We start from the raw sequence: 9,316 nt of genomic DNA, 5'->3' as shown, positions 1-9,316 counted from the left end.
CTTCAGATCACAGAGGTGGAAAAAATACAAAATTCCCGAGCCTGTTCTGTGCCCTAATTAATGACATTCCTGAATTAAGCAATGCTTTGTCTACCGGACAGAAAATGCTGCTGGGTCTGGTGGCAAACTCAGAACAGCAAGGAGAAGGAACAATAATAAACCTATTTATTTAAGTTTTCTGGAGATTCTTTTACTTTTGAAAGTTGAGCGCCAAATCCACGGCGGTTTCGGGTTATAGGGACTTTTGGTTTCCGTTGTTGTTTTGGCTGTCTGTTGCGTGGTTTAGAACAGGGTGCACACATTATCTGCCGCATTCACCCCCAAAAGTACGCAGTCACTTTACAGGAGAAAGTCAGCGGCTTGGAACGTCCTCCCGACGTGAAAGGCGCTCTATAAATGGAATCTTGTTGTTGAGAAAGATGAGATACATCACACCATACAGTGAATCCTGCGATGCTGTGATAAGGCGCTATATCAAATCCAAGGAACATTATTATATCATAGTAATATTTTCAACCTTTGACCATTTGCTGACGTGAGGAGTCAACCATAACAACTTGGATGTATCCAGTGCCCTTCACATGGGGCAGCATCTGGGAACGCTTAAGAGTAGCGGAGCCTGATGTTGAGCCGGGGCTGGGGTGGGGGAATGAGGAGAGGCAGGAGGAGACTGTAGGCACGGTCGAAGATGAAGGTCTTGAGTCGTGATCTACAAGAGGGGAAGGAAGGGGGGGGTCAAAGGCAGAGGGTTTGGGGGAGAGACTTTCGAAGCTTCGGGGTGAAGTGACTGAAGGGGAGGGGACGGGCACAGCACCTCTGTGCTGGCGTTTGCGTTTGGAACGTACGATTTGAAGCTTTTTTTTTAAGACAAAGACAAAAAAAATGGTGTTTTTGCTGACATGCTATTAAGCAACGATTCGCCCTGTCAATCATAACCTGCCTCTGACTCCCATAGAGCGAGGCAGCAGTCAGCAGCTCTGCTCTCCTTCAATGGGACTCAGCTGCAGAGGTCTGAGTACCACTGGCGAAGGAGATGGGATTTCTCTAATAAACCCCTCATTTGTAGACGTGTGAATTTTAATTTGGGTTTAATCGTCAGGGGGGGAAAGACATCAAGCTCCTCTATTTAATTTGGGCGCCCGGGCACACAGTTTCATTAAGGAGAAAATACTTGCCTCTCATATCTGGGGCAAGATTTAATTGAGTTGCCGGAAAAAGTAGCCCCAAAATAGATCATATTTCTGACGCTCGGTTACAGAACAGCATCGGCTCTTAGTTGTGGGACGAGCGCTGGGTTTTAATGATGCATTGGGATCCCTTCTCACTCCTCTGCTCAGCACTTCTCTACTTATTCACACCAGACACATAGGTCACTCAGTCCACGACTGTTTGTGGGGACGCTGTTGTGCGCAAATGGCTGCCGCGTTTCGCCCGCGAATCTACAATCAATTCACTTTACAGTATATTCTGTGAAGCGCTTCGAGACGTCTTGAAGACGTGATAAGGCGCTATATCAAATGCAAGGATTATTTTTATTATTGTAGTAAAATAGTCCAATAATTCAGCATCACCAGTGAAATCTTATCGCTAGTTTCCAGGGCTTTCCAGTGAAGGATCGTCAACCTCCACCTGAAAAAAAGACAGGGACAACAAAAACAAATGACATTTGTATAGCGCCTTTCACATTGGGAGGACGTCCCAAAGAGGCGGACCGTCAAGGATTTGGACCCGAGCTGGAGGTTGGGATCAGGAGGGGTTGAAGAGGAGGCTCTTGAAGGAGGCAAGAGAGGAGCCGAGGCAAAGGGATTGTGGGATGGAGTTCTAAAGGGTGGAACTTTTATTGTTTTAATATCTCATCTGAAAGAAGGCATCTCTGCCTCAACCCCCAGCGCTTCATCGGAACATCAGCCTAGACTACGTGCAATCAAAGTCCCAGCTTAAGTCCACCAACCTTCCGATCCTCCAGTCGACTAACAACCAGGTTCCTACTTATTGCTCAGTAAACAGAGGCGTGTGTGGGTAAGGAAACTTGCCTAAGGTTTCGTCCCGACCGGGAATCGAACCCGGGTCCTCTCGCTAACGAGGCGAGCGCGCTAACCACAACACTACAGGACGCCATCATGGCGTCGCGATCTGTATTTTTTTTTAAACCTGGGTCGTGGCTGCCTGGCATGTGGCATTCGCGTGTGTTTTTTTTCCCCAAGAAAGAGAAAAAAAATCTTTTATTACGTGTCCTTTGAGAGAAACCTGTGTGTGTGTGCGTGTGTGTGTTTTATCTGCGTTGATGAAAGGACAGCGGCTGGTTAGCTTGGTTTTTATCCCTCCGTCCCTCACTCCCTCCCTCCTTCCCTCACTCCCTCCCTCCTGCTGTAACAATAGGTAGTAAGGATACATCAAACCGCATGGGCTGGTGTTGAGTGTTCGGCTGCCAGGTGCTCAGACCCAACGGGGGGAATAGCCTGCCAGCTGCACACCCCCTGCTTAGCGCTGTCTGCTCTCCGTTACCCAATCCATAGTGTCAGTTTCCATCTCGCACAGGGCTCTGCTCCTCCGAGAAAATAAAACGCCAGGCTCTCTCTCTCTCTCTCTCTCTCTGTCTCTCTTTCTCCTTCCTCATTGGGAAGGCTGTGATGTAACTTTTTAATGAGAATCATTTTTCAAACGCACGCTTTGGTCCGTTGATGATAATAATGATCAATGCGTCACAATAATAACAAAAATATTCCTCGCATTTGATACGGCGCTTTCTCATGTCGTTGAGACGTCTCAAAGTCATTCACGGGATATGCTGCGAAGTGAATAAATTGCATATTTTGTGGGAGAAACACTGCAGCCATTGCGCACAGCAGTGTCCCACTGTCATAGATTTTTGAGTGACCAAATTATTATTATTATTACTTTTAAGGGATTTATTACCCCCAGGAAAGCGATCGACCAAATGACTAACAAGAGGATTTCCCACTTTCTACTGAGGAAACAGAGACGTGCGGAGTAAGGAAACTTGCTTGAGGTTTTGCACTGCCCGGGAATCGAACCCGGATCCTCTCGCTTGCGAGGCGAATGCTCTAACCAATACGCTACGGGACTTCTCGTCTATGTAATGCTTCCAGCTTGCAAGCAAATCATTCATGGTAGCGACTGCTCAACTTGCTTGAATTTTTGTACCCTAACTTTAGCTGAAGAGATGGGGGGGAAGGGAGAGAGAGAGAGAGAGAGTGAGAATGAATGGGTTCATGTGATTTATTTTTGCCCTAAAGCAAACCCATTATTTCTGTTGGAACCGCATAAGAGTCGTACTGTTTTCATGAAGTGCTAATGAGATGCGATCAATTTGTGGACTTGAGAGCAAGTGGAAGTCTTTTAAAGTGCCTCGCGCTGATTGATGTTGACGACCTTGTAAACTCCTTTCAATTCGGGCTGAAGTGTTTCAGGTAGAGTTTCAAAAAGTGCCGTTTTTTTTAATTGCTGGTATTGATCACGAGACGTGTCCTCAGAATCCTGGGTTTGTGTCGATAGCTTCAATGCCATTCAATAGGGGGGGGGGCAAAGTAACTGCAGAGAGGGGGGTTTGCCTTAACCCAAAGCCTCCAAGGCATCTGCTATCAAAACGTTGTCTCTTTGTTGTCTACTATGTGATCCTCACCCTCTGGAACTCCATCCCACAGTCACTTCCGCCTCGCCTCCTCCCTTGCCTCCTTCAAAGCCCTACAAGACGCTCCTCTTCGACCGCGCCTTCGGTCACCCTCCAACCCCTCCTCTCCTTGCCCTCCACCCCTCCCCTTATCCCAACCCCCAGATCGGGTCTAAATCCCTGACTGTCCAGCGCCTTGGGACATCCTCCCGACGTGAAAGGCACTCTAGAAATGTAAGTTGTTGTTGATCGAATGTTTCCTGGTATGTTTTGATTAGTTTAGACTAAAAAAAGGCAGAAGAAACAAGACAAAGTAAGATGATGGAGCAATTAAAATTCCACTCGGTATCAGCCTGTCAAAATAATAATAATAATAATCTTTGCATTTGATACAGCACCTTATCACATCGTTGAGACGTCTCAAAGCGCTTCAGGGAATGTATTGCAAAGTGAGTTTACTGTGTATTTTGTGGGCGAACCGCAGCAGCCAATTGCACGCAGCAGTGTCAAACAAACAGTCGTGGAGAGAATGGCTAAATTATATATTTTTTGCATTTAAATGTCTGTTTTTTTGGAGGGGCTTCACTGAGTGTGCGGAGATTACGGAAATCCTGAAGCATCCCTTGGGAAGCAGTTGCTTTGACCCATGTGGGAGCCAATGTATGACTGACTTCGGGGAGGAGAATTGGTCACAGTGCCTTCTTTAGACTGAAATGACTTTGGCACCTGCTCCCTTCCCAATTCCTGGTGCTTGAGACTGACTCCTTGACCCGTCTCTTAGTTGCCTGACTCGCTTCACCCACAGTCCGTCTTGCACGTGCGGAAGCAATCTGTGAGAGTCCACAATAGCACGGAGGCTCGAGATTAGTTGGGTTGTCAATGTAATGGTACATTTGTCCCAGTCGAATGGATGAGGAAGAGGCCTTACGAGGTCAGGGGCCAAATGGAGTTAGTCGTCAGGACTGCAGCTGAACGATGCGAAAGTAGAAATTATTGCTGTCTTTCAAAGGTCTATAGTAGATCAGCAATGTAATGTCATTCAACTATGGGCAAGGCAGGGGAATGGGACTTAATGAAAGGACTCCCTTTCAGATTATTATTGATAGTAATTATTATTTTGTATTATTATTAATAATTATTATTTCAAATGAGTATTAATAATTCTGGTTGTATATTGTTACCAATAATTATACCACTATTATTAATAATTATAATTTTGTGTACTATTAATATTATTATTTTGTTTATTGTTCTTAATTATTAATAATAATTATTCTTTCAGGCGCTTGGTCGATTGGCAGATAACTTTCCGAGGCTAGTAATCCCTCAGAAAAAAGTTGCCTAAAAAAAAAATTGGCCCTCAATCCACAACTGTTGGTGGGACACTGCTATGCGCAATCGGCTGCCACGTTTCGCCCACAAAATGCACCCAAACCCAAACCATTTTACACTATATTCCGTGAAGCGCTTTGAGATGTCTGAACATGACAAGGCGCTCGATCAAATGAAAGGATTATTATTCCGAGAGCCGGCACAGACACGATCCTGCGCTATAAATTTCTTTGGATCCACGGCGAAAAAACTTATACAGCATAACCGCTGAGAAAAATATGCCCGGCCGGCCCTCAAGGGGCCTTGTCGGTTTGTTTTGGCATTCCCCGCTCCAGTGATGGGTGAAGTCATTGGATTGGGAAGCTGTGGTCAGGCATGGTTCCTGGAATAACAAGGAACAGCCTCGCACTGCAGAACACTGGGAGGGAGGAAGTAGCAGAGTTCAGCTGCGGTTCAGTGCTTGTTTTTCAGTATATATTTTAAAACTAGAACCTGTTAAAACGCACGAATTTCCCACCTTGCGATCTGTTTGGAATAAGCATTAGAAAGTACCTTGCAAAGGATGTTGATATTAGTCACCATATGGGTCCCCCCGTGGCTCGGAGAGGCTTATTCAGTGAATGGTTGAGCCGTGTAGACTTGCACTCGGCGAATTCTCTGATCTGTGCTGAGTTAGCCGATTTGACCAGCTTTGAGACGTTACAACGACGCGAAAAGGCACTACATCAAATTCAAGGAATATTGTTGCATAATAGACTCCCTTGGCGTAGTGGTTATCACCTTCTCCTCGCAAACGATACGATTCCCGGGTGGGGCAAAATCCTGGGCAAGTTTCCTTACTCCGCACACCTCTGTTTACCTAGCAGTAAGTAGGAACCCGGTTGTTAGTCCATTGGCAGATTGCTTTCCGAAGGTAACATTCAATCCCTCCCAAAATAAACCAACAATTTGGTCATTCATTCCACGACTGTTTGTGGGACATTGCTGTGCGCAATTGGCTGCCACGTTTCTCCCACAAAATGCACAGTCAATCCAGTTTGCAATATAATCTGTGAAGTGCTTTGAGACGTCTCAATGATGTGATGAGGCACTACATCAAATGCAAGGATTATTATTATAATTTTCTTAAACAGCAAAAGCATTCCAATCTCTGGCTCCTTGGGTTCCTCTGTCTTGGAGAATCTATAATAATAATAATCTTTGGATTTTGATATAGCGCTTTTCACGTCTTCTCGACGTCTCAAAGCGCTTCATATACTGTAAAGTGAATTGACTGCATATTTGTGGGCGAAACAAATAGCCTGGCATTAGTGCTTGGCTCTTTTTTATGGGAAGAAGGCATTCTTTGCCCGCAAGGCCACGGAGGAGCCTCTGTGATTAGTGACTTAAGAAGCAGAAGTGGTGGCAGAACTAAAGTAGGAACTGATGATGAGTATTACTCAATATCACTAACCAAAGCAGCACTAGAGCCACACACGTTGTGAACTAAACTCCGTATCTTTGCTTTGAGTTACTTGATCCAAGGCAGGGCAGTGCAACAGTTGGGGTGCTACAATTTGGATAATTGGTCTTGGCTCCCTATCAATGACCACCTACTGGAAGCTTAGTTGATGATCAGTGCGGATGTGAGCATCCTTGGCTGTGATTTCTCTCCCTCCCTCCCTCCCTCCCCCCCCCCCACCTCCCCCCCACCCACATCTAAATAGTTTGCTATTAATACGAATCACTGTAAAATCTCACCCATGAAGAACAGCGAGTTGGGAAAGGTATTGGAGACACCCCATGCTGAATTGTATCCCTAGCTTTCAGCCACTCTGCCCCTTCGCCTTGCCCCCTCTGTCCCATTTTCAGGTGGTGCTTGAAGACCTTCCCCTTCAACCGTGACCACGGTCACCTTCCCCCTCCCCCCTGCTCAGCATCAGGGTCCGCCACAGTTAAGTGCTCCGAGACTCTGTCCAGTGTAAAGGGTGCTACATAGATGCTTGTTGTTGTTGTAGTCGTTGCTTAAGACCTTCCTCTTCCACCGCGACGCTTTCGATCACATTTCCCCTCTCTTCCTTTCCCCTCCCCTCCCCCTTCCGGGGGATTCGGATTCCCCGTCAGTCGTATAAGGCGTCCTCCCGTCGTGAAAGCCGGCGCGTAATTTAAGTTGCTTGCTGAATGTCGCTGTTGCCAACACATAGTACTGCCCCACCAGAGTAAACAGCCACTTAGACCAGGAATGACGACTTCTCTGTCAGACCTCAAATTACAGGCTTTCTGCACGTGAATTTATTTTTGGAAACCATGGGTGGGTGTGTGGGGAAGACATTTGATCCAGTTCTACAAGTTGTAATTAGACTGTTCACCTCAACGATTATAAAGCTGAACCCATTCATTTAGGACAATGCTACGAGCCACTGGTGACATAAGATTACCAACTGGCAGAGAACTCGATGCACTTACTCACCAAATGTTGATGAACTCGTACTCAAATGTCTCCCCAGCTCCACTCTCCTCAAAATCCAGTTAATCGCACTAAACTCCGTAAACTCCCATCACACCAGTTCTAGCCAGGCTCCACTGTGGCTCCCAATCACCGAACGGATTGACTTCAAGGTCCCCCCCACATTCATCTTCAAATCCCTTTACGTCCTGCCACCTACGACCAGCTTTCTTCCTAACCCACTACCCTCTCTGCCACCGCTCGACTAGCTAACGCCTCTTGCTTGTCCCTTGTGGCCTCCATTCTGCCATCGCTGGCCGTGCTTTCATCCACTACACCCCTAAACTCTGGAACCCTCTCCCTCTAGCCCTTCGCCTTCCCCACTCCTTCCCCATCTTTGGGTCAAGCCTGAAGACTTTCCTCTTTGACCGTGCCCACGGCCACCTCCCCTTCCCCCCCACCCGGCTCGGTGTCGTGCTCTGGGACGCTACCCTACGTGAGGCGCAGCATATAAATACAAGTTGTTGTCGTTGACGAACTATTCAAAGATATCTCACTCTCAGTTGAGAGAGCTGTCACTTGCCAGTCTTTTATATTATCGTACGCTTTGAGATATTGTATTGCTGTACGTGTAAAACGTTGAATGGGAAGGGTGAGCGTTCACTTACGTCCTACAAAATATACAATCACTACGCCGTTCGGTAAAGCCCCCTTTGAGACGTCCTCCTGACATGACAAATGAGTTGCTGGTTGGTGAGTCTGTGACTTGAGGGCATCAATTTATGATTGTCAGCAAATGAGCAAATGGGGGAGGTCAGGACTATTTTTTTTTCACGCACAGAGTGGTTAGCATATGGAATGTCCTGCTGAGAGCCATGGTTGAAGCAGAATCCACATTAGCTGTCAGAAGAGAACTCGATGGATATCTCAGCATCAGTAGGCTACAAGAATATGGGGAAATGGCAGGTAAATGGGACTGAGGGGGTTGATCTTTAAATGAGCCAGCACAGACACGATGGGCCGAATGGCCTCCTTCTGTGCTGTAACTTTCCACCGTTCTATCGAAAGGCTGTATGTCAAATACAAGGGTTAACATTATTGCTATTTATTTCTCTTCTCCTTACACGTCAGAACTTCTTAGGGACAGGAGCAGTCTAACCTGTTCTTTTGCATTGTGATCAAATCCATCAAATGGATTGTTCACCCAAACCAATCGCGATGTTGTGAACCCCACTTACACGACCATAAAGCTGCCATTTTCTACTACTGATATTAATTAAAATGACGTCGTCTCAAATTAAACTAGATTTTGCCCGCAAAACACAGTCAGTCACTCCACTTTACAGTATATCTTGTGAAGTGCTTTAAGGCGTCCTCCTGAAGTGAAAGGTGCTATATCAAATGTAATGTGAGGATTATTATTAACCCCATTATCGTGCCACGGCTGATAAATGGAATTACATGGCACACAGCCCAACTAGTCTGTGCTGGTGTTTATACTCCACACAAGCCCTCATCCCTCCTATTTTCCTCAACAGTGTCTCTTGATTCCCTTCTCCGTCTCTTAAATATATTGATGGTTCTTGCATCAACCACAGCCAGATACTGAGGGATAGGTCATCAGTGACGTGTGATATTGATTAAATTCTTGCTTTTTTTTTCACATCTGATGTTGCGCCTTATCAGGTCGGTGAGACTTCCCAAAATGCTTCACAGAATATGTTGTGAACTGTGCATTTTGTGGGCGAAACATGGCAGCCAATTGCGCACAGCAGTGTTCCATGAATAGTCGTGGATTGAGTGACCAAGTTATTATCATTATTATTATTTTGGAAGGATCATTACCTCCAGAAAGCAATCCTCCAAATGCCTGACAACAGGGTTCCTATTTACTGCTAGATAAGCTGAGGCGTGTGGAGTAAGGAAAG

At 46.0% G+C, this 9,316-nt stretch overlaps 1 non-coding gene across 1 annotated transcript; it reads right to left on the bottom strand.

Annotated features, from left to right (window-relative positions):
• Positions 1 to 2,041: 2,041 nt before the first annotated feature.
• On the bottom strand, positions 2,042 to 2,115 carry trnat-cgu. Its single transcript has one exon. It is a non-coding gene; the product is annotated as a tRNA-Thr (tRNA).
• Between the last annotated feature and the right edge of the window lie 7,201 nt (positions 2,116 to 9,316).

This window comes from Callorhinchus milii, unplaced genomic scaffold, assembly GCF_018977255.1.
Source record: "Callorhinchus milii isolate IMCB2004 unplaced genomic scaffold, IMCB_Cmil_1.0 Scaffold6, whole genome shotgun sequence".
NCBI classification, from domain to species: domain Eukaryota; kingdom Metazoa; phylum Chordata; class Chondrichthyes; order Chimaeriformes; family Callorhinchidae; genus Callorhinchus; species Callorhinchus milii.
Note: the sequence above shows the minus strand (reverse complement) of the source record. Positions and strands in the feature narration are given on the sequence as shown.